This window comes from Argiope bruennichi, chromosome 3, assembly GCF_947563725.1.
Source record: "Argiope bruennichi chromosome 3, qqArgBrue1.1, whole genome shotgun sequence".
In the NCBI taxonomy this organism is placed as follows: Eukaryota; Metazoa; Arthropoda; class Arachnida; order Araneae; family Araneidae; genus Argiope; species Argiope bruennichi.
The window spans coordinates 32,482,795-32,501,235 of record NC_079153.1 but is presented as its reverse complement, the minus strand read 5'-3'; the positions used below and the strand labels follow the sequence as shown (position 1 = coordinate 32,501,235).

Here is an 18,441-nt window from a genome sequence, read left to right as displayed (position 1 = left end):
AATACTAGCTTCATATCAATTCCTAAGAAAGCAATTAAGTTCAATTTTATTTTTGAAGGCTGACGTCGGAAGACGGCGGTAGCGTGGCCGAGCTGTCTAAGGCGCTGGTTTAAGGCACCAGTCTCTTCGGAGGCGTGGGTTCGAATCCCACCGCTGCCATCTCCCTCTTTTGCTTCAGCAAAGATTGAAATACGGCTACCGATCCGGTACGTTAATGCAAGTTAGAAAACTGATTCTATTTGCATAAAATATCACGTGATTAAACTCCGCACTTTCCCAATTGTAATATCACTTCCCCTGACAGGATTATTTTTAAAAAATACTAGCTTCATATCAATTCCTAAGAATGAATTTAAGTTTAATTTTATTTTTGGAGGTTGACGTCGGAAGACTGCGGTAGCGTGGCCGAGTGGTCTAAACCGCTGTTTTAAGGCACCAGTCTCTTCGGACGCGTGGGTTCGAATCCCAAAGCTGCCATCTGCCTCTTTTTCTTCAGCAAAGATTGAAATACGGCTACCGATGCGGTACGTTAATGCAAGTCTGAAAACTGATTCTATATGCATAAAATATCACGTGATTAAACTACGCACTTTCCCAATTGTAATATCACTTCCCTTGAAGGATTATTATATAAAAATACTAGCTTCATATCAATTCCTAAGAAAAAATTTAATTTTATTTTTGGAGACTGTGTCCGGAAGACTGCGGTAGCGTGGCCGAGCGGTCTAAGGCGCTGGTTTAAGGCACCAGTCTTTTCGGAGGCGTTGGTTCGAATCCCACCGCTGGCATCTCCTTCTCTTGCTTCAGCAAATAAAATACGGCTACCGATCCGATACGTTAATGCAAGTCTGAAAACTGATTCTATATGCATAAAATATCACGTGATTAAACTACGCACTTTCCCAATTGTAATATCACTTCCCTTGAAGGATTATTATATAAAAATACTAGCTTCATATCAATTCCTAAGAAAAAATTTAATTTTATTTTTGGAGACTGTGTCCGGAAGACTGCGGTAGCGTGGCCGAGCGGTCTAAGGCGCTGGTTTAAGGCACCAGTCTTTTCGGAGGCGTTGGTTCGAATCCCACCGCTGCCATCTCCCTCTCTTGCTTCAGCAAATAAAATACGGCTACCGATCCGGTACGTTAATGCAAGTCAGAAAACTGATTCTATTTGCATAAAATATCACGTGACTAAACTCCGCACTTTCCGAATTGTAATATCACTTCCCCTGACAGGATTATTTTTTGAAAATACTAGCTTCATATCAATTCCTAAGAATGAATTTAAGTTCAATTCTATTTTTGGAGGCTGACGTCGGAAGACTGCGGTAGCGTGGCCGAACGGTCTAATGCGCTGGTTTAAGGCACCAGTCTCTTCGGAGGCGGGAGTTCGAATCCCACCACTGCCATCTCCGTCTTTTTCTTTCGCAAAGATTGAAATACGGCTACCGCGCAGGTAGGTTAATGCAAGTCAGAAAACTGATTCTATTTGCATAAAATATCATGTGATTAAACTCCGCACTTTCCCAATTGTAATATCACTTCCCTTGACAGAATTATTATATGAAAATACTAGCTTCATATCAATTCCTAAGAAAGCAATTATGTTCAATTTTATTTTTGAAGGCTGACGTCGGAGGACGGCGGTAGCGTGGCCGAGCGGTCTAAGGCGCTGGTTTAAGGCACCAGTCTCTTCGGAGGCGTGGGTTCGAATCCCACCGCTGCCATCTCCCTCTTTTGCTTCAGCAAAGATTGAAATACGGCTACCGATCCGGTACGTTAATGACAGTCAGAAAACTGATTCTATTTGCATAAAATATCACGTGATTAAACTCCGCACTTTCCCAATTGTAATATCACTTCCCCTAACAGGATTATTTTTTTTAAAAAAAAGCTTCATATCAATTCCTAAGAAAGCATTTAAGTTCAATTTTATTTTTGTAGGCTGATGTCGGAAGACTGCGGTAGCGTGGCCGTACGGTCTAATGCGCTGGTTTCAGGCACAAGTCTCTTCGGAAGCGTGGGTTCGAATCCCACCGCTGCCATCTCCCTCTTTTGCTTCAGCAAAGATTGAAATACGGCTACCGCGCAGGTAGGTTAATGCAAGTCAGAAAACTGATTCTATTTGCATAAAATATCACGTGATTAAATTCCGCACTTTCCCAATTGTAATATCACTTCCCCAGACAGGATTATTTTTTAAAAATACTAGCTTCGTATCAATTCCTAAGAATGAATTTAAGTATAATTTTATTTTTGGAGGTTGACGTCGGAAGACTGCGGTAGCGTGGCCGAGTGGTCTAAACCGTTGGTTTAAGGCACCAGTCTCTTCGGAGGCGTGGGTTCGAATCCCACCGCTGCCATCTCCGTTTTTTTCTTTAGCAAAGATTGAAATACGGCTACCGCGCAGGTAGGTTAATGCAAGTCAGAAAACTGATTCTATTTGCATAAAATATCATGTGATTAAACTCCGCACTTTCCCAATTGTAATATCACTTCCCTTGACAGAATTATTATATGAAAATACTAGCTTCGTATCAATTCCTAAGAAAGCAATTAAGTTCAATTTTATTTTTGAAGGCTGACGTCGGAAGACGGCGGTAGCGTGGCCGAGCGGTCTAAGGCGCTGGTTTAAGGCACCAGTCTCTTCGGAGGCGTGGGTTCGAATCCCACCGCTGCCATCTCCCTCTTTTGCTTCAGCAAAGATTGAAATACGGCTACCGATCCGGTACGTTAATGCAAGTCAGAAAACTGATTATATTTGCATAAAATATCACGTGATTAAACTCCGCACTTTCCCAATTGTAATATCACTTCCCCTGACAGGATTATTTTTTAAAAATACTAGCTTCATATCAATTCCTAAGAATGAATTTAAGTATAATTTTATTTTTGGAGGTTGACGTCGGAAGACTGCGGTAGCGTGGCCGAGCGGTCTAAGGCGCTGGTTTAAGGCACCAGTCTCTTCGGAGGCGTGGGTTCAAATCCCACCGCTGCCATCTCCCTCTTTTGCTTCAGCAAAGATTGAAATACGGCTACCGATCCGGTACGTTAATGCAAGTCAGAAAACTGATTCTATTTGCATAAAATATCACGTGATTAAACTCCGCACTTTCCCAATTGTAATATCACTTCCCCTGACAGGATTGCTTTTTAAAAATACTAGCTTCATATCAATTCCTAAGAAAGCAATTAAGTTCAATTTTATTTTTGAAGGCTGACGTCGGAAGACGGCGGTAGCGTGGCCGAGCGGTCTAAGGCGCTGGTTTAAGGCACCAGTCTCTTCGGAGGCGTGGGTTCGAATCCCACCGCTGCCATCTCCCTCTTTTGCTTCAGCATAGATTGAAATACGGCTACCGATCCGGTACGTTAATGCAAGTCAGAAAACTGATTCTATTTGCATAAAATATCACGTGATTAAACTCCGCACTTTCCCAATTGTAATATCACTTCCCCTAACAGGATTATTTTTTTTAAAAAAAAGCTTCATATCAATTCCTAAGAAAGCATTTAAGTTAAATTTTATTTTTGTAGGCTGATGTCGGAAGACTGCGGTAGCGTGGCCGTACGGTCTAATGCGCTGGTTTCAGGCACCAGTCTCTTCGGAAGCGTGGGTTCGAATCCCACCGCTGCCATCTCCCTCTTTTGCTTCAGCAAAGATTGAAATACGGCTACCGATCCGGTACGTTAATGCAAGTCAGAAAACTGATTCTATTTGCATAAAATATCACGTGATTAAACTCCGCACTTTCCCAATTGTAATATCACTTCCCCTGACAGGATTGCTTTTTAAAAATACTAGCTTCATATCAATTCCTAAGAATGAATATAAGTTCAATTTTATTTTTGGAGGTTGACGTCGGAAGACTGCGGTAGCGTGGCCGTACGGTCTAATGCGCTGGTTTCAGGCACCAGTCTCTTCGGAAGCGTGGGTTCGAATCCCACCGCTGCCATCTCCCTCTTTTGCTTCAGCAAAGATTGAAATACGGCTACCGCTCCGGTACGTTAATGCAAGTCAGAAAACTGATTCTATTTGCATAAAATATCACGTGATTAAACTCCGCACTTTCCCAATTGTAATATCACTTCCCCTGACAGGATTATTTTTTAAAAATACTAGCTTCGTATCAATTCCTAAGAATGAATTTAAGTATAATTTTATTTTTGGAGGTTGACGTCGGAAGACTGCGGTAGCGTGGCCGAGTGGTCTAAACCGTTGGTTTAAGGCACCAGTCTCTTCGGAGGCGTGGGTTCGAATCCCACCGCTGCCATCTCCGTCTTTTTCTTTAGCAAAGATTGAAATACGGCTACCGCGCAGGTAGGTTAATGCAAGTCAGAAAACTGATTCTATTTGCATAAAATATCACGTGATTAAACTCCGTACTTTCCCAATTGTAATATCACTTCCCCTGACAGGATTATTTTTAAAAAATACTAGCTTCATATCAATTCCTAAGAATGAATTTAAGTTTAATTTTATTTTTGGAGGTTGACGTCGGAAGACTGCGGTAGCGTGGCCGAGTGGTCTAAACCGCTGGTTTAAGGCACCAGTCTCTTCGGAGGCGTGGGTTCGAATCCCACCGCTGCCATCTCCCTCTTTTGCTTCAGCAAAGATTGAAATACGGCTACCGATGCGGTACGTTAATGCAAGTCAGAAAACTGATTCTATTTGCATAAAATATCACGTGATTAAACTCCGCACTTTCCCAATTGTAATATCACTTCCCCTAACAGGATTATTTTTTTAAAAAAAAAGCTTCATATCAATTCCTAAGAAAGCATTTAAGTTCAATTTTATTTTTGTAGGCTGATGTCGGAAGACTGCGGTAGCGTGGCCGTACGGTCTAATGCGCTTGTTTCAGGCACCAGTCTCTTCGGAAGCGTGGGTTCGAATCCCACCGCTGCCATCTCCCTGTTTTGCTTCAGCAAAGATTGAAATACGGCTACCGATCCGGTACGTTAATGCAAGTCAGAAAACTGATTATATTTGCATAAAATATCACGTGATTAAACTCCGCACTTTCCCAATTGTAATTTCACTTCCCCTAACAGGATTATTTTTTAAAAAAAAAAGCTTCATATCAATTCCTAAGAAAGCATTTAAGTTCAATTTTATTTTTGGAGGCTGATGTCGGAAGACTGAGGTAGCGTGGCCGTACGGTCTAATACGCTGGTTTCAGGCACCAGTCTCTTCGGAAGCGTGGGTTCGAATCCCACCGCTGCCATCTCCCTCTTTTGCTTCAGCAAAGATTGAAATACGGCTACCGATCCGGTACGTTAATGCAAGTCAGAAAACTGATTCTATTTGCATAAAATATCACGTGATTAAACTCCGCACTTTCCCAATTGTAATATCACTTCCCCTGACAGGATTGCTTTTTAAAAATACTAGCTTCATATCAATTCCTAAGAATGAATATAAGTTCAATTTTATTTTTGGAGGTTGACGTCGGAAGACTGCGGTAGCGTGGCCGAGTGGTCTAAACCGTTGGTTTAAGGCACCAGACTCTTCGGAGGCGTGGGTTCGAATCCCACCGCTGCCATCTCCGTCTTTTTCTTTAGCAAAGATTGAAATACGGCTACCGCGCAGGTAGGTTAATGCAAGTCAGAAAACTGATTCTATTTGCATAAAACATCATGTGATTAAACTCCGCACTTTCCCAATTGTAATATCACTTCCCTTGACAGAATTATTATATGAAAATACTAGCTTCATATCAATTCCTAAGAAAGCAATTAAGTTCAATTTTATTTTTGAAGGCTGACGTCGGAAGACGGCGGTAGCGTGGCCGAGCGGTCTAAGGCGCTGGTTTAAGGCACCAGTCTCTTCGGAGGCGTGGGTTCGAATCCCACCGCTGCCATCTCCCTCTTTTGCTTCAGCAAAGATTGAAATACGGCTACCGATCCGGTACGTTAATGCAAGTCAGAAAACTGATTCTATTTGCATAAAATATCACGTGATTAAACTCCGCACTTTCCCAATTGTAATATCACTTCCCTTGACAGAATTATTATATGAAAATACTAGCTTCATATCAATTCCTAAGAAAGCAATTAAGTTCAATTTTATTTTTGAAGGCTGACGTCGGAAGACGGCGGTAGCGTGGCCGAGCGGTCTAAGGCGCTGGTTTAAGGCACCAGTCTCTTCGGAGGCGTGGGTTCGAATCCCACCGCTGCCATCTCCCTCTTTTGCTTCAGCAAAGATTGAAATACGGCTACCGATCCGGTACGTTAATGCAAGTCAGAAAACTGATTCTATTTGCATAAAATATCACGTGATTAAACTCCGCACTTTCCCAATTGTAATATCACTTCCCCTGACAGGATTATTTTTAAAAAATACTAGCTTCATATCAATTCCTAAGAATGAATTTAAGTTTAATTTTATTTTTTGAGGTTGACGTCGGAAGACTGCGGTAGCGTGGCCGAGTGGTCTAAACCGCTGGTTTAAGGCACCAGTCTCTTCGGAGGCGTGGGTTCGAATCCCACCGCTGCCATCTCCTTCTTTTGCCTCAGCAAAGATTGAAATAAGGCTACCGCGCAGATAGTTTAATGCAAGTCAGAAAACTGATTCTATTTGCATAAAATATCACGTGATTAAACTCCGCACTTTCCCAACTGTAATATTACTTCACCTGACAGGATTATTTTTTAAAAATACTAGCTTCTTATCAATTCCTAAGAATGAATTTAAGTTCAATTTTATTTTTGGAGGCTGTTGTCGGTAGACTGCGGTATCCTGGCCGAGCGGTCTAAGGCGCTGGTTTAAGGCCCTAGTCTCTTCGGAGGCGTGGGTTCGAATCCCACCGCTGCCATCTCCCTCTTTTGCTTCAGCAAAGATTGAAATAAGGCTACCGCGCAGATAGTTTAATGCAAATCAGAAAACTGATTCTATTTGCATAAAATATCACGTGATTAAACTCCGCACTTTCCCAATTGTAATATCAATTCAATTGACAGAATTATTATATAAAAATACTAGCTTCATATCAATTCCTCAGAAAGAATTTAAGTTCAATTTTGTTTTTGGAGGCTGATATCGCAGGACTGTGATTTAGGCACCAGTCTCTTCGGAGGCGGGAGTTCGAATGCCACCGCTGCCACCTCAGTCATCACTTCCCCTGACAGGATTTTTTTTTAAAAATACTAGCTTCATATCAATTCCTAAGAATGAATTTAAGTTCAATTTTATTTTTGGAGGCTGACGTCGGAAGACTGCGGTAGCGTGGCCGTACGGTCTAATGCGCTGGTTTCAGGCACCAGTCTCTTCGGGGGCGGGGGTTCGAATCCCACCGCTGCCATCTCCCTCTTTTGCTTCAGCAAAGATTGAAATACGGCTACCGATCCGGTACGTTAATGCAAGTCAGAAAACAGATTCTATTTGCATAAAATATCATGTGATTAAACTCCGCACTTTCCCAATTGTAATATCACTTCCCTTGACAGGAAGGATTATTATATAAAAATACTAGCTTCATAGAAATTCCTAAGAAAAAATTTAATTTTATTTTTGGAGGCTGTGTCCAGAAGACTGCGGTAGCGTGGCCGAGCGGTCTAAGGCGCTGGTTTAAGGCACTAGTCTTTTCGGAGGCGTGGGTTTAAATCCCACCGCTGCCATCTCCCTCTTTTGCTTCAGCAAGGATTGAAATAGGCTACCGCTCAGGTAGGTTAATGCAAGTCAGAAAACTGATTCTATTTGCATAAAATATCGTGTGATTAAACTCCGCACATTCCCAATTGTAATATCACTTCCCTTGACAGAATTATTACATGAAAATACTAGCTTCGTATCAATTCCTAAGAAAGCAATTAAGTTCAATTTTATTTTTGAAGGCTGACGTCGGAAGACTGCGGTAGCGTGGCCGAGCGGTCTAAGGCGCTGGTTTAAGGCACCAGTCTCTTCGGAAGTGTGGGTTCGAATCCCACCGCTGCCATCTCCCTCTTTTGCTTCAGCAAAGATTGAAATACGGCTACCGATCCGGTACGTTAATGCAAGTCAGAAAACTGATTCTATTTGCATAAAATATCACGTGATTAAACTCCGCACTTTCCCAATTGTAAAATCACTTCCCTTGACAGAATTATTATGTGAAAATACTAGCTTCATATCAATTCCTAAGAATGAATTTAGGTTCAATTTTATTTTTGGAGGCTGATGTCGGAAGACTGCGGTAGCGTGGACGAGCGGACTAATCCGCGAGTTTCAGGCACCAGTCTCTTCGGAGGCGTGGGTTCGAATCCCACCGCTGCCATCTCCCTCTTTTGCTTCAGCAAAGATTGAAATACGGCTACCGCTCCGGTACGTTAATGCAAGTCAGAAAACTGATTCTATATGCATAAAATATCACGTGATTAAACTACGCACTTTCCCAATTGTAATATCAATTCCCTTGAAAGAATTATTATATGAAAATACTAGCTTCATATCAATTCCTAAGAATGAATTTAAGTTCAATTTTATTTTTGGAGGCTGATGTCGGAAGACTGCGGTAGCGTGGCCGAGAGGTCTAAGGCGCTGGTTTAAGGCACCAGTCTCTTCGGAGGCGTGGGTTTGAATCCCACCGCTGCCATCTCCTTCTTTTGCTTCAGCAAAGATTGAAATACGGCTACCGCGCAGATAGTTTAATGCAAGTCAGAAAACTGATTCTATTTGCATAAAATATCACGTGATTAAACTCCGCACTTTCCCAATTGTAATATCACTTCCCTTGACAGAATTATTATATGAAAATACTAGCTTCATATCAATTCCTAAGAATGAATTTCAGTTCAATTTTATTTTTGGAGGCTGATGTCGGAAGACTGCGGTAGCGTGGCCGAGAGGTCTAAGGCGCTGGTTTAAGGCACCAGTCTTTTCGGAGGCGTGGGTTCGAATCCCACCGCTGCCACCTCCTGCTTTTGCTTCAGCAAAGATTGAAATACGGCTACCGCTCAGATAGTTTAATGCAAGTCAGAAAACTGATTCTATTTGCATAAAATATCACGTGATTAAACTCCGCACTTTCCCAATTGTAATATCACTTCCCCTAACAGGATTATTATTTTTTAAAAAAAGCTTCATATCAATTCCCAAGAAAGCATTTAAGTTCAATTTTATTTTTGGAGGCTGATGTCGGAAGACTGCGGTAGCGTGGCCGAGCGGTCTAAGGCGCTGGTTTAAGGCGCCAGTCTCTTCGGAGGCGTGGGTTCGAATACCAGCGCTGCCATCTCCTTCTTTTGCTTCAGCAAAGATTGAAATACGGCTACCGCTCAGATAGTTTAATGCAAGTCAGAAAACTGATTCTATTTGCATAAAATATCAAGTGATTAAACTCCGCACTTTCCCAATTGTAATATCACTTCCCTTGATAGAATTATTTTTATGAAAATACTAGCTTCATATCAATTCCTAAGAAAGCATTTACGTTCAATTTTATTTTTGGAGGCTGAAGTCGGAAGACTGCGGTAGCGTGGACTAGCGGACTAATCCGCGGGTTTAAGGCACCAGTCTCTTCGGAGGCGTGGGTTCGAATCCCACCGCTGCCATCTCCCTTTTTGCTTCAGCAAAGATTGAAATACGGCTACCGATCCGGTACGTTAATGCAAGTCAGAAAACTGATTCTATTTGCATAAAATATCATGTGATTAAACTCCGCACTTTCCCAATTGTAATATCACTTCCCTTGACAGGAAGGATTATTATATAAAAATACTAGCTTCATAGAAATTCCTAAGAAAAAATTTAATTTTATTTTTGGAGGCTGTGCCCAGAAGACTGCGGTAGCGTGGCCGAGCGGTCTAAGGCGCTGGTTTAAGGCACTAGTCTTTTCGGAGGCGTGGGTTTAAATCCCACCGCTGCCATCTCCCTCTTTTGCTTCAGCAAGGATTGAAATACGGCTACCGCTCAGGTAGGTTAATGCAAGTCAGAAAACTGATTCTATTTGCATAAAATATCATGTGATTAAACTCCGCACTTTCCCAATTGTAATATCACTTCCCTTGACAGGAAGGATTATTATATAAAAATACTAGCTTCATAGAAATTCCTAAGAAAAAATTTAATTTTATTTTTAGAGGCTGTGTCCAGAAGACTGCGGTAGCGTGGCCGAGCGGTCTAAGGCGCTGGTTTAAGGCACTAGTCTTTTCGGAGGCGTGGGTTTAAATCCCACCGCTGCCATCTCAGTCTTTTGCTTCAGCAAGGATTGAAATAGACTACCGCTCAGGTAGGTTAATGCAAGTCAGAAAACTGATTCTATTTGCATAAAATATCATGTGATTAAACTCCGCACTTTCCCAATTGTAATATCACTTCCCTTGACAGGAAGGATTATTATATAAAAATACTAGCTTCGTCTCAATTCCTAAGAAAAAATTTAATTTTATTTTTGGAGGCTGATATTGCAAGACTGCGGTAGCGTGGTCGAGCGGTCTAAGGCGCTGGTTTAAGGCACCAGTCTCTTCGGAGGCGTGGGTTCGAATCCCACCGCTGACATCTCCCTCTTTTACTTCAGCAAGGATTGAAATACGGCTACCGCTCCGGTACGTTAATGCAAGTCAGAAAACTGATTCTATTTGCATAAAATATCACGTGATTAAACTCCGCACTTTCCCAATTGTAATATTACTTCCTCTGACAGGATTAATTTTTAAAAATACTAGCTTCATATCAATTCCTAAGAATGAATTTAAGTTCAATTTTATTTTTGGAGGCTGACGTCGGAAGACTGCGGTAGCGTGGCCGTACGGTCTAATGCGCTGGTTTCAGGCACTAGTCTCTTCGGAGGCGTGGGTTCGAGTACCAGCGCTGCCATCTTCTTCTTTTGCTTCAGCAAAGATTGAAATACGGCTACCGCTCAGATAGTTTAATGCAAGTCAGAAAACTGATTCTATTTGCATAAAATATCACGTGATTAAACTCCGCACTTTCCCAATTGTAATATCACTTCCCTTGATAGAATTATTGTATGAAAATACTAGCTTCATATCAATTCCTAAGAAAGCATTTATGTTCAATTTTATTTTTGGAGGCTGAAGTCGGAAGACTGCGGTAGCATGGACTAGCTGACTAATCCGCGGGTTTAAGGCACCAGTCTCTTCGGAGGCGTGGGTTCGAATCCCACCGCTGCCATCTCCCTCTTTTGCTTCAGCAAAGATTGAAATACGGCTACCGCTCCGGTACGTTAATGCAAGTCAGAAAACTGATTCTATTAGCATAAAATATCATGTGATTAAACTTCGCACTTTCCCAATTGTAATATCACTTCCCCTGAAAGGATTATTTTTAAAAAATACTAGCTTCATATCAATTCCTAAGAATGAATTTAAGTTCAATTTTATTTTTGGAGGCTGATGTCGGAAGACTGCGGTAGCGTGAACTAGCGGACTAATCCGCGGGTTTAAGGCACCAGTCTCTTCGGAGGCGTGGGTTCGAATCCCACCGCTGCCATCTCCCTCTTTTGCTTCAGCAAAGATTGAAATACGGCTACCGCTCCGGTACGTTAATGCAAGTCAGAAAACTGATTCTATTAGCATAAAATATCTTGTGTTTAAACTTCGCACTTTCACAATTGTAATATCACTTCCCCTGAAAGGATTATTTTTAAAAAATACTAGCTTCATATCAATTCCTAGGAATGAATTTAAGTTCAATTTTATTTTTGGAGGCTGATGTCGGAAGACTGCGGTAGCGTGAACTAGCGGACTAATCCGCGGGTTTAAGGCACCAGTCTCTTCGGAGGCGTGGGTTCGAATCCCACCGCTGCCATCTCCCTCTTTTGCTTCAGCAAAGATTGAAATACGGCTACCGCTCCGGTACGTTAATGCAAGTCAGAAAACTGATTCTATTAGCATAAAATATCTTGTGATTAAACTTCGCACTTTCACAATTGTAATATCACTTCCCCTGAAAGGATTATTTTTAAAAAATACTAGCTTCATATCAATTCCTAAGAATGAATTTAAGTTCAATTTTATTTTTGGAGGCTGATGTCGGAAGACTGCGGTAGCGTGAACTAGCAGACTAATCCGCGGGTTTAAGGCACCAGTCTCTTCGGAGGCGTGGGTGAGAATCCCACCGCTGCCATCTCCCTCTTTTGCTTCAGCAAAGATTGAAATACGGCTACCGCTCCGGTACGTTAATGCAAGTCAGAAAACTGATTCTATTAGCATAAAATATCTTGTGATTAAACTTCGCACTTTCACAATTGTAATATCACTTCCCCTGAAAGGATTATTTTTAAAAAATACTAGCTTCATATCAATTCCTAAGAATGAATTTAAGTTCAATTTTATTTTTGGAGGCTGATGTCGGAAGACTGCGGTAGCGTGAACTAGCGGACTAATCCGCGGGTTTAAGGCACCAGTCTCTTCGGAGGCGTGGGTTCGAATCCCACCGCTGCCATCTCCCTCTTTTGCTTCAGCAAAGATTGAAATACGGCTACCGCTCCGGTACGTTAATGCAAGTCAGAAAACTGATTCTATTAGCATAAAATATCTTGTGATTAAACTTCGCACTTTCACAATTGTAATATCACTTCCCCTGAAAGGATTATTTTTAAAAAATACTAGCTTCATATCAATTCCTAAGAATGAATTTAAGTTCAATTTTATTTTTGGAGGCTGATGTCGGAAGACTGCGGTAGCGTGAACTAGCGGACTAATCCGCGGGTTTAAGGCACCAGTCTCTTCGGAGGCGTGGGTTCGAATCCCACCGCTGCCATCTCCCTCTTTTGCTTCAGCAAAGATTGAAATACGGCTACCGCTCCGGTACGTTAATGCAAGTCAGAAAACTGATTCTATTAGCATAAAATATCATGTGATTAAACTTCGCACTTTCACAATTGTAATATCACTTCCCCTGAAAGGATTATTTTTAAAAAATACTAGCTTCATATCAATTCCTAAGAATGAATTTAAGTTCAATTTTATTTTTGGAGGCTGATGTCGGAAGACTGCGGTAGCGTGAACTAGCGGACTAATCCGCGGGTTTAAGGCACCAGTCTCTTCGGAGGCGTGGGTTCGAATCCCACCGCTGCCATCTCCCTCTTTTGCTTCAGCAAAGATTGAAATACGGCTACCGCTCCGGTACGTTAATGCAAGTCAGAAAACTGATTCTATTAGCATAAAATATCATGTGATTAAACTTCGCACTTTCACAATTGTAATATCACTTCCCCTGAAAGGATTATTTTTAAAAAATACTAGCTTCATATCAATTCCTAAGAATGAATTTAAGTTCAATTTTATTTTTGGAGGCTGATGTCGGAAGACTGCGGTAGCGTGAACTAGCGGACTAATCCGCGGGTTTAAGGCACCAGTCTCTTCGGAGGCGTGGGTTCGAATCCCACCGCTGCCATCTCCCTCTTTTGCTTCAGCAAAGATTGAAATACGGCTACCGCTCCGGTACGTTAATGCAAGTCAGAAAACTGATTCTATTAGCATAAAATATCTTGTGATTAAACTTCGCACTTTCACAATTGTAATATCACTTCCCCTGAAAGGATTATTTTTAAAAAATACTAGCTTCATATCAATTCCTAAGAATGAATTTAAGTTCAATTTTTATTTTTGGATTCTGATGTCGGAAGACTGCGGTAGCGTGGCCGAGCGGTCTAAGGCGCTGGTTTTAGTCACCAGTCTCTTCGGATGCGTGGGTACGAATCCAACCGCTGCCATCTCTTCTTTTGCTTCAGCAAAGATTGAAATACGGCTACCGCGCAGATTGTTTAATGCAAGTGAGAAAACTGATTCTATTTGCATAAAATATCACGTGATTAAACTCCGCACTTTCCCAATTGTAATATCACTTCCCCTAACAGGATTATTTTTTTTAAAAAAAAGCTTCATATCAATTCCTAAGAAAGCATTTAAGTTCAATTTTATTTTTGGAGGCTGATGTCGGAAGACTGCGGTAGCGTGGCCGAGTGGTCTAAACCGCTGGTTTAAGGCACCAGTCTCTTCGGAGGCGTGGGTTCGAATCCCACCGCTGCCATCTCCTTCCTTTGCTTCAGCAAAGATTGAAATACGGCTACCGCGCAGATAGTTTAATGCAAGTCAGAAAACTGATTCTATTTGCATAAAATATCACGTGATTAAACTCCGCACTTTCCCAATTGTAATATCACTTCCCTTGACAGAATTATTATATGAAAATACTAGCTTCATATCAATTCCTAAGAATGAATTTAAGTTCAATTTTATTTTTGGAGGCTGATGTCGGAAGACTGCGGTAGCGTGGCCGGGAGGTCTAAGGCGCTGGTTTAAGGCACCAGTCTTTTCGGAGGCGTGGGTTCGAATCCCACCGCTGCCACCTCCTGCTTTTGCTTCAGCAAAGATTGAAATACGGCTACCGCTCAGATAGTTTAATGCAAGTCAGAAAACTGATTCTATTTGCATAAAATATCACGTGATTAAACTCCGCACTTTCCCAATTGTAATATCACTTCCCCTAACAGGATTATTTTTTTTTAAAAAAAGCTTCATATCAATTCCTAAGAAAGCATTTAAGTTCAATTTTATTTTTGGAGGCTGATGTCGGAAGACTGCGGTAGCGTGGCCGAGCGGTCTAAGGCGCTGGTTTAAGGCGCCAGTCTCTTCGGAGGCGTGGGTTCGAATACCAGCGCTGCCATCTCCTTCTTTTGCTTAAGCAAAGATTGAAATACGGCTACCGCTCAGATAGTTTAATGCAAGTCAGAAAACTGATTCTATTTGCATAAAATATCACGTGATTAAACTCCGCACTTTCCCAATTGTAATATCACTTCCCCTGACAGGATTATTTTTTAAAAATACTAGCTTCATATCAATTTCTAAGAAAGCATTTAAGTTCAATTTTATTTTTGGAGGCTGATGTCGGAAGACCACGGTAGCGTGGCCGAGCGGTCTAAGGCGCTGGTTTAAGGCACCAGTCTCTTCGGAGGCGTGGGTTCGAATCCCACCGCTGCCATCTCCTTCCTTTGCTTCAGCAAAGATTGAAATACGGCTACCGCGCAGATAGTTTAATGCAAGTCAGAAAACTGATTCTATTTGCATAATATATCACGTGAATAAACTCCGCACTTTCCCAATTGTAATATCACTTCCCCTGACTGGATTATTTTTAAAAAATACTAGCGTCATATCAATTCCTAAGAAAGCATTTATGTTCAATTTTATTTTTGGAGGCTGATGTCGGAAGACTACGGTAGCGTGGCCGAGCGGTCTAAGGCGCTGGTTTTAGGCACCGGTCTCTTCGGAGGCGTGGGTTCGCATCCCACCGCTGCCACCTCCTTCTTTTGCTTCAGCAAAGATTGAAATACGGCTACCGCTCCGGTAGGTTAATGCAAGTCAGAAAACTGATTCTATTTGCATAAAATATCATGTGATTAAACTCTGCACTTTCCCAATTGTAATATCACTTCCCTTGACAGAATTATTTTTTAAAAGTACTAGCTTCATATCAATTCCTAAGAAAGCATTTAAGTTCAATTTTATTTTTGGAGGCTGATGTCGGAAGACTGCGGTAGCGTGGCCGAGCGGTCTAAGGCGCTGGTTTAAGGCACCAGTCTCTTCGGAGGCGTGGGTTCGAATCCCACCGCTGCCATCTCCTTCCTTTGCTTCAGCAAAGATTGAAATACGGCTACCGCGCAGATAGTTTAATGCAAGTCAGAAAACTGATTCTATTTGCATAATATATCACGTGAATAAACTCCGCACTTTCCCAATTGTAATATCACTTCCCCTGACTGGATTATTTTTAAAAAATACTAGCGTCATATCAATTCCTAAGAAAGCATTTATGTTCAATTTTATTTTTGGAGGCTGATGTCGGAAGACTACGGTAGCGTGGCCGAGCGGTCTAAGGCGCTGGTTTTAGGCACCGGTCTCTTCGGAGGCGTGGGTTCGAATCCCACCGCTGCCACCTCCTTCTTTTGCTTCAGCAAAGATTGAAATACGGCTACCGCTCCGGTAGGTTAATGCAAGTCAGAAAACTGATTCTATTTGCATAAAATATCATGTGATTAAACTCTGCACTTTCCCAATTGTAATATCACTTCCCTTGACAGAATTATTTTTTAAAAGTACTAGCTTCATATCAATTCCTAAGAAAGCATTTAAGTTCAATTTTATTTTTGGAGGCTGATGTCGGAAGACTGCGGTAGCGTGGCCGAGCGGTCTAAGGCGCTGGTTTAAGGCACCAGTCTTTTCGGAGGCGTGGGTTCGAATCCCACCGCTGCCATCTCCTTCCTTTGCTTCAGCAAAGATTGAAATACGGCTACCGCGCAGATAGTTTAATGCAAGTCAGAAAACTGATTCTATTTGCATAAAATATCATGGGATTAAACTCCGCACTTTCCCAATTGTAATATCACTTCCCCTAACAGGATTATTTTTTAAAAATACTAGCTTCATATCAATACCTAAGAAAGAATTTAAGTTCAATTTTATTTTTGGAGGCTGATGGAAGACTGCGGTAGCGTGGCCGAGCAGTCTAAGGCGCTGGTTTAAGGCACCAGTCTCTTCGGAGGCGTGGGTTCGAATCCCACCGCTACCATCTCCCTCTTTTGCTGCAGCAAAGATTGAAATACGGCTACCGCTCCGGTACGTTAATGCAAGTCAGAAAACTGATTCTATTTGCATAAAATATCACGTGATTAAACTCCGCACTTTCCCAGTTGTAATATCACTTCCCCTGACAGGATTATTTTTTAAAAACACTAGCTTCATATCAATTCCTAAGAAAGCATTTAAGTTCAATTTTATTTTTGGAGGCTGATGTCGGAAAACTGCGATAGCGTGGCCGAGCGGTCTAAGGCGCTGGTTTAAGGCACCAGTCACTTCGGAGGCGTGGATTCGAATCCCACCGCTGCCATCTCCTTCTTTTGCCTCAGCAAAGATTGAAATACGGCTACCGCGCAGATAGTTTAATGCAAGTCAGAAAACTGATTCTATTTGCATAAAATATCATGGGATTAAACTCCGCACTTTCCCAATTGTAATATCACTTCCCCTGACAGGATTATTTTTTAAAAAATACCAGCTTCATATCAATTCCTAAGAAAGCATTTAAGTTCAATTTTGTTTTTGGAGGCTGATATCGCAAGACTGTGGTAGCGTGGCCGAGCGGTGTAAGGCGCTGGTTTAAGGCACCAGTCTCTTCAGAGGCGTGGGTTCGAATCTTACCGCTGCCATATCCCTCTTTTGCTTCAGCAAAGATTGAAATACGGCTACCGCTCCGGTACGTTAATGCAAGTCAGAAAACTGATTCTATTTGCATAAAATATCATGTGATTAAACTCCGCACTTTCCCAATTGTAATATCACTTCCCCTGACAGGATTATTTTTAAAAAATACTAGCTTCATATCAATTCCTAAGGAAGCATTTAAGTTCAATTTTATTTTTGGAGGCTGATATCGGAAGACTGCGGTAGCGTGGCCGAGCGGTCTAAGGCGCTGGTTTAAGGCACCAGTCTCTTCGGAGGCGTGGGTTTGAATCCCACCGCTGCCATCTCCCTCTTTTGCTTCAGCAAAGATTGAAATACGGCTACCGCTCCGGTAGGTTAATGCAAGTCAGAAAACTGATTCTATTTGCATAAAATATCACGTGATTAAACTCCGCACTTTCCCAATTGTATTATCACTTCCCCTGACAGGATTATTTTTTAAAAAATACCAGCTTCATATCAATTCCTAAGAAAGCATTTAAGTTCAATTTCGTTTTTGGAGGCTGATATCGCAAGACTGTGGTAGCGTGGCCGAGAGGTCTAAGGCGCTTGTTTAAGGCACCAGTCTCTTCGGAGGCGTGGGTTCGAATCCCACCGCTGCCATATCCCTCTTTTGCTTCAGCAAAGATTGAAATACGGCTACCGCTCCGGTACGTTAATGCAAGTCAGAAAACTGATTCTATTTGCATAAAATATCATGTGATTAAACTCCGCACTTTCCCAATTGTAATATTACTTCAACCTAACGGGATTATTTTTAAAAAATACTAGCTTCATATCAATTCCTAAGAAAACATTTAAGTTCAATTTTATTTTTGGAGGCTGAAGTCGGAAGACTGCGGTAGCGTGGCCGAGCGGTCTAAGGCGCTGGTTTAAGGCACCAGTCTCTTCGGAGGCGTGGGTTCGAATCCCACCGCTGCCATCTCCTTCTTTTGCTTCAGCAAAGATTTAAATACGGCTACCGCGCAGATAGTTTAATGCAAGTCAGAAAACTGATTCTATTTGCATAAAATATCATGTGATTAAACTCCGCACTTTCCCAATTGTAATATCACTTCCCCTAACAGGATTATTTTTTAAAAATACTAGCTTCATATCAATTCCAAAGAAAGCCTTTAAGTTCAATTTTATTTTTGGAGGCTGATGTCGGAAGACTGCATTAGCGTGGCCGAGCGGTCTAAGGCGCTGGTTTAAGGCACCAGTCTCTTCGGAGGCGTGGGTTCGAATCCCACCGCTGCCATTTCCTTCTTTTGCCTCA

At 41.8% G+C, this 18,441-nt stretch overlaps 33 non-coding genes across 33 annotated transcripts; all 33 read left to right on the top strand.

Moving 5' to 3' along the window:
• Positions 1-77: 77 nt before the first annotated feature.
• Trnal-aag (transfer RNA leucine (anticodon AAG)) lies at positions 78-159 on the top strand. The gene has a single exon. It is a non-coding gene; the product is annotated as a tRNA-Leu (tRNA).
• An 855-nt stretch (positions 160-1,014) lies between these two features.
• Trnal-aag (transfer RNA leucine (anticodon AAG)) lies at positions 1,015-1,096 on the top strand. Its single transcript has one exon. It is a non-coding gene; the product is annotated as a tRNA-Leu (tRNA).
• Positions 1,097-1,647: 551 nt separating this feature from the next.
• On the top strand, positions 1,648-1,729 carry Trnal-aag (transfer RNA leucine (anticodon AAG)). Its single transcript has one exon. It is a non-coding gene; the product is annotated as a tRNA-Leu (tRNA).
• A 554-nt stretch (positions 1,730-2,283) lies between these two features.
• Positions 2,284-2,365, top strand: Trnal-aag (transfer RNA leucine (anticodon AAG)). The gene has a single exon. It is a non-coding gene; the product is annotated as a tRNA-Leu (tRNA).
• A 236-nt stretch (positions 2,366-2,601) lies between these two features.
• On the top strand, positions 2,602-2,683 carry Trnal-aag (transfer RNA leucine (anticodon AAG)). The gene has a single exon. It is a non-coding gene; the product is annotated as a tRNA-Leu (tRNA).
• Positions 2,684-2,919: 236 nt separating this feature from the next.
• Trnal-aag (transfer RNA leucine (anticodon AAG)) lies at positions 2,920-3,001 on the top strand. The gene has a single exon. It is a non-coding gene; the product is annotated as a tRNA-Leu (tRNA).
• Positions 3,002-3,237: 236 nt separating this feature from the next.
• Trnal-aag (transfer RNA leucine (anticodon AAG)) lies at positions 3,238-3,319 on the top strand. Its single transcript has one exon. It is a non-coding gene; the product is annotated as a tRNA-Leu (tRNA).
• An 872-nt stretch (positions 3,320-4,191) lies between these two features.
• On the top strand, positions 4,192-4,273 carry Trnal-aag (transfer RNA leucine (anticodon AAG)). The gene has a single exon. It is a non-coding gene; the product is annotated as a tRNA-Leu (tRNA).
• Positions 4,274-4,509: 236 nt separating this feature from the next.
• Positions 4,510-4,591, top strand: Trnal-aag (transfer RNA leucine (anticodon AAG)). The gene has a single exon. It is a non-coding gene; the product is annotated as a tRNA-Leu (tRNA).
• Positions 4,592-5,463: 872 nt separating this feature from the next.
• On the top strand, positions 5,464-5,545 carry Trnal-aag (transfer RNA leucine (anticodon AAG)). The gene has a single exon. It is a non-coding gene; the product is annotated as a tRNA-Leu (tRNA).
• A 236-nt stretch (positions 5,546-5,781) lies between these two features.
• On the top strand, positions 5,782-5,863 carry Trnal-aag (transfer RNA leucine (anticodon AAG)). Its single transcript has one exon. It is a non-coding gene; the product is annotated as a tRNA-Leu (tRNA).
• Positions 5,864-6,099: 236 nt separating this feature from the next.
• Trnal-aag (transfer RNA leucine (anticodon AAG)) lies at positions 6,100-6,181 on the top strand. Its single transcript has one exon. It is a non-coding gene; the product is annotated as a tRNA-Leu (tRNA).
• A 236-nt stretch (positions 6,182-6,417) lies between these two features.
• Trnal-aag (transfer RNA leucine (anticodon AAG)) lies at positions 6,418-6,499 on the top strand. Its single transcript has one exon. It is a non-coding gene; the product is annotated as a tRNA-Leu (tRNA).
• A 1,038-nt stretch (positions 6,500-7,537) lies between these two features.
• Trnal-aag (transfer RNA leucine (anticodon AAG)) lies at positions 7,538-7,619 on the top strand. Its single transcript has one exon. It is a non-coding gene; the product is annotated as a tRNA-Leu (tRNA).
• Positions 7,620-7,854: 235 nt separating this feature from the next.
• Positions 7,855-7,936, top strand: Trnal-aag (transfer RNA leucine (anticodon AAG)). The gene has a single exon. It is a non-coding gene; the product is annotated as a tRNA-Leu (tRNA).
• A 554-nt stretch (positions 7,937-8,490) lies between these two features.
• On the top strand, positions 8,491-8,572 carry Trnal-aag (transfer RNA leucine (anticodon AAG)). Its single transcript has one exon. It is a non-coding gene; the product is annotated as a tRNA-Leu (tRNA).
• A 236-nt stretch (positions 8,573-8,808) lies between these two features.
• Trnal-aag (transfer RNA leucine (anticodon AAG)) lies at positions 8,809-8,890 on the top strand. The gene has a single exon. It is a non-coding gene; the product is annotated as a tRNA-Leu (tRNA).
• An 870-nt stretch (positions 8,891-9,760) lies between these two features.
• On the top strand, positions 9,761-9,842 carry Trnal-aag (transfer RNA leucine (anticodon AAG)). Its single transcript has one exon. It is a non-coding gene; the product is annotated as a tRNA-Leu (tRNA).
• A 234-nt stretch (positions 9,843-10,076) lies between these two features.
• On the top strand, positions 10,077-10,158 carry Trnal-aag (transfer RNA leucine (anticodon AAG)). Its single transcript has one exon. It is a non-coding gene; the product is annotated as a tRNA-Leu (tRNA).
• Positions 10,159-10,391: 233 nt separating this feature from the next.
• Trnal-aag (transfer RNA leucine (anticodon AAG)) lies at positions 10,392-10,473 on the top strand. The gene has a single exon. It is a non-coding gene; the product is annotated as a tRNA-Leu (tRNA).
• A 3,416-nt stretch (positions 10,474-13,889) lies between these two features.
• On the top strand, positions 13,890-13,971 carry Trnal-aag (transfer RNA leucine (anticodon AAG)). Its single transcript has one exon. It is a non-coding gene; the product is annotated as a tRNA-Leu (tRNA).
• A 236-nt stretch (positions 13,972-14,207) lies between these two features.
• Trnal-aag (transfer RNA leucine (anticodon AAG)) lies at positions 14,208-14,289 on the top strand. Its single transcript has one exon. It is a non-coding gene; the product is annotated as a tRNA-Leu (tRNA).
• A 554-nt stretch (positions 14,290-14,843) lies between these two features.
• On the top strand, positions 14,844-14,925 carry Trnal-aag (transfer RNA leucine (anticodon AAG)). The gene has a single exon. It is a non-coding gene; the product is annotated as a tRNA-Leu (tRNA).
• Positions 14,926-15,161: 236 nt separating this feature from the next.
• Trnal-uag (transfer RNA leucine (anticodon UAG)) lies at positions 15,162-15,243 on the top strand. The gene has a single exon. It is a non-coding gene; the product is annotated as a tRNA-Leu (tRNA).
• A 236-nt stretch (positions 15,244-15,479) lies between these two features.
• Positions 15,480-15,561, top strand: Trnal-aag (transfer RNA leucine (anticodon AAG)). The gene has a single exon. It is a non-coding gene; the product is annotated as a tRNA-Leu (tRNA).
• A 236-nt stretch (positions 15,562-15,797) lies between these two features.
• Positions 15,798-15,879, top strand: Trnal-uag (transfer RNA leucine (anticodon UAG)). The gene has a single exon. It is a non-coding gene; the product is annotated as a tRNA-Leu (tRNA).
• Positions 15,880-16,115: 236 nt separating this feature from the next.
• Trnal-aag (transfer RNA leucine (anticodon AAG)) lies at positions 16,116-16,197 on the top strand. Its single transcript has one exon. It is a non-coding gene; the product is annotated as a tRNA-Leu (tRNA).
• A 233-nt stretch (positions 16,198-16,430) lies between these two features.
• Trnal-aag (transfer RNA leucine (anticodon AAG)) lies at positions 16,431-16,512 on the top strand. Its single transcript has one exon. It is a non-coding gene; the product is annotated as a tRNA-Leu (tRNA).
• Positions 16,513-17,067: 555 nt separating this feature from the next.
• Trnal-aag (transfer RNA leucine (anticodon AAG)) lies at positions 17,068-17,149 on the top strand. The gene has a single exon. It is a non-coding gene; the product is annotated as a tRNA-Leu (tRNA).
• A 236-nt stretch (positions 17,150-17,385) lies between these two features.
• Trnal-aag (transfer RNA leucine (anticodon AAG)) lies at positions 17,386-17,467 on the top strand. Its single transcript has one exon. It is a non-coding gene; the product is annotated as a tRNA-Leu (tRNA).
• Positions 17,468-17,704: 237 nt separating this feature from the next.
• Trnal-aag (transfer RNA leucine (anticodon AAG)) lies at positions 17,705-17,786 on the top strand. Its single transcript has one exon. It is a non-coding gene; the product is annotated as a tRNA-Leu (tRNA).
• A 237-nt stretch (positions 17,787-18,023) lies between these two features.
• On the top strand, positions 18,024-18,105 carry Trnal-aag (transfer RNA leucine (anticodon AAG)). Its single transcript has one exon. It is a non-coding gene; the product is annotated as a tRNA-Leu (tRNA).
• A 233-nt stretch (positions 18,106-18,338) lies between these two features.
• On the top strand, positions 18,339-18,423 carry Trnal-aag (transfer RNA leucine (anticodon AAG)). Its single transcript has one exon. It is a non-coding gene; the product is annotated as a tRNA-Leu (tRNA).
• Positions 18,424-18,441: the final 18 nt, after the last annotated feature.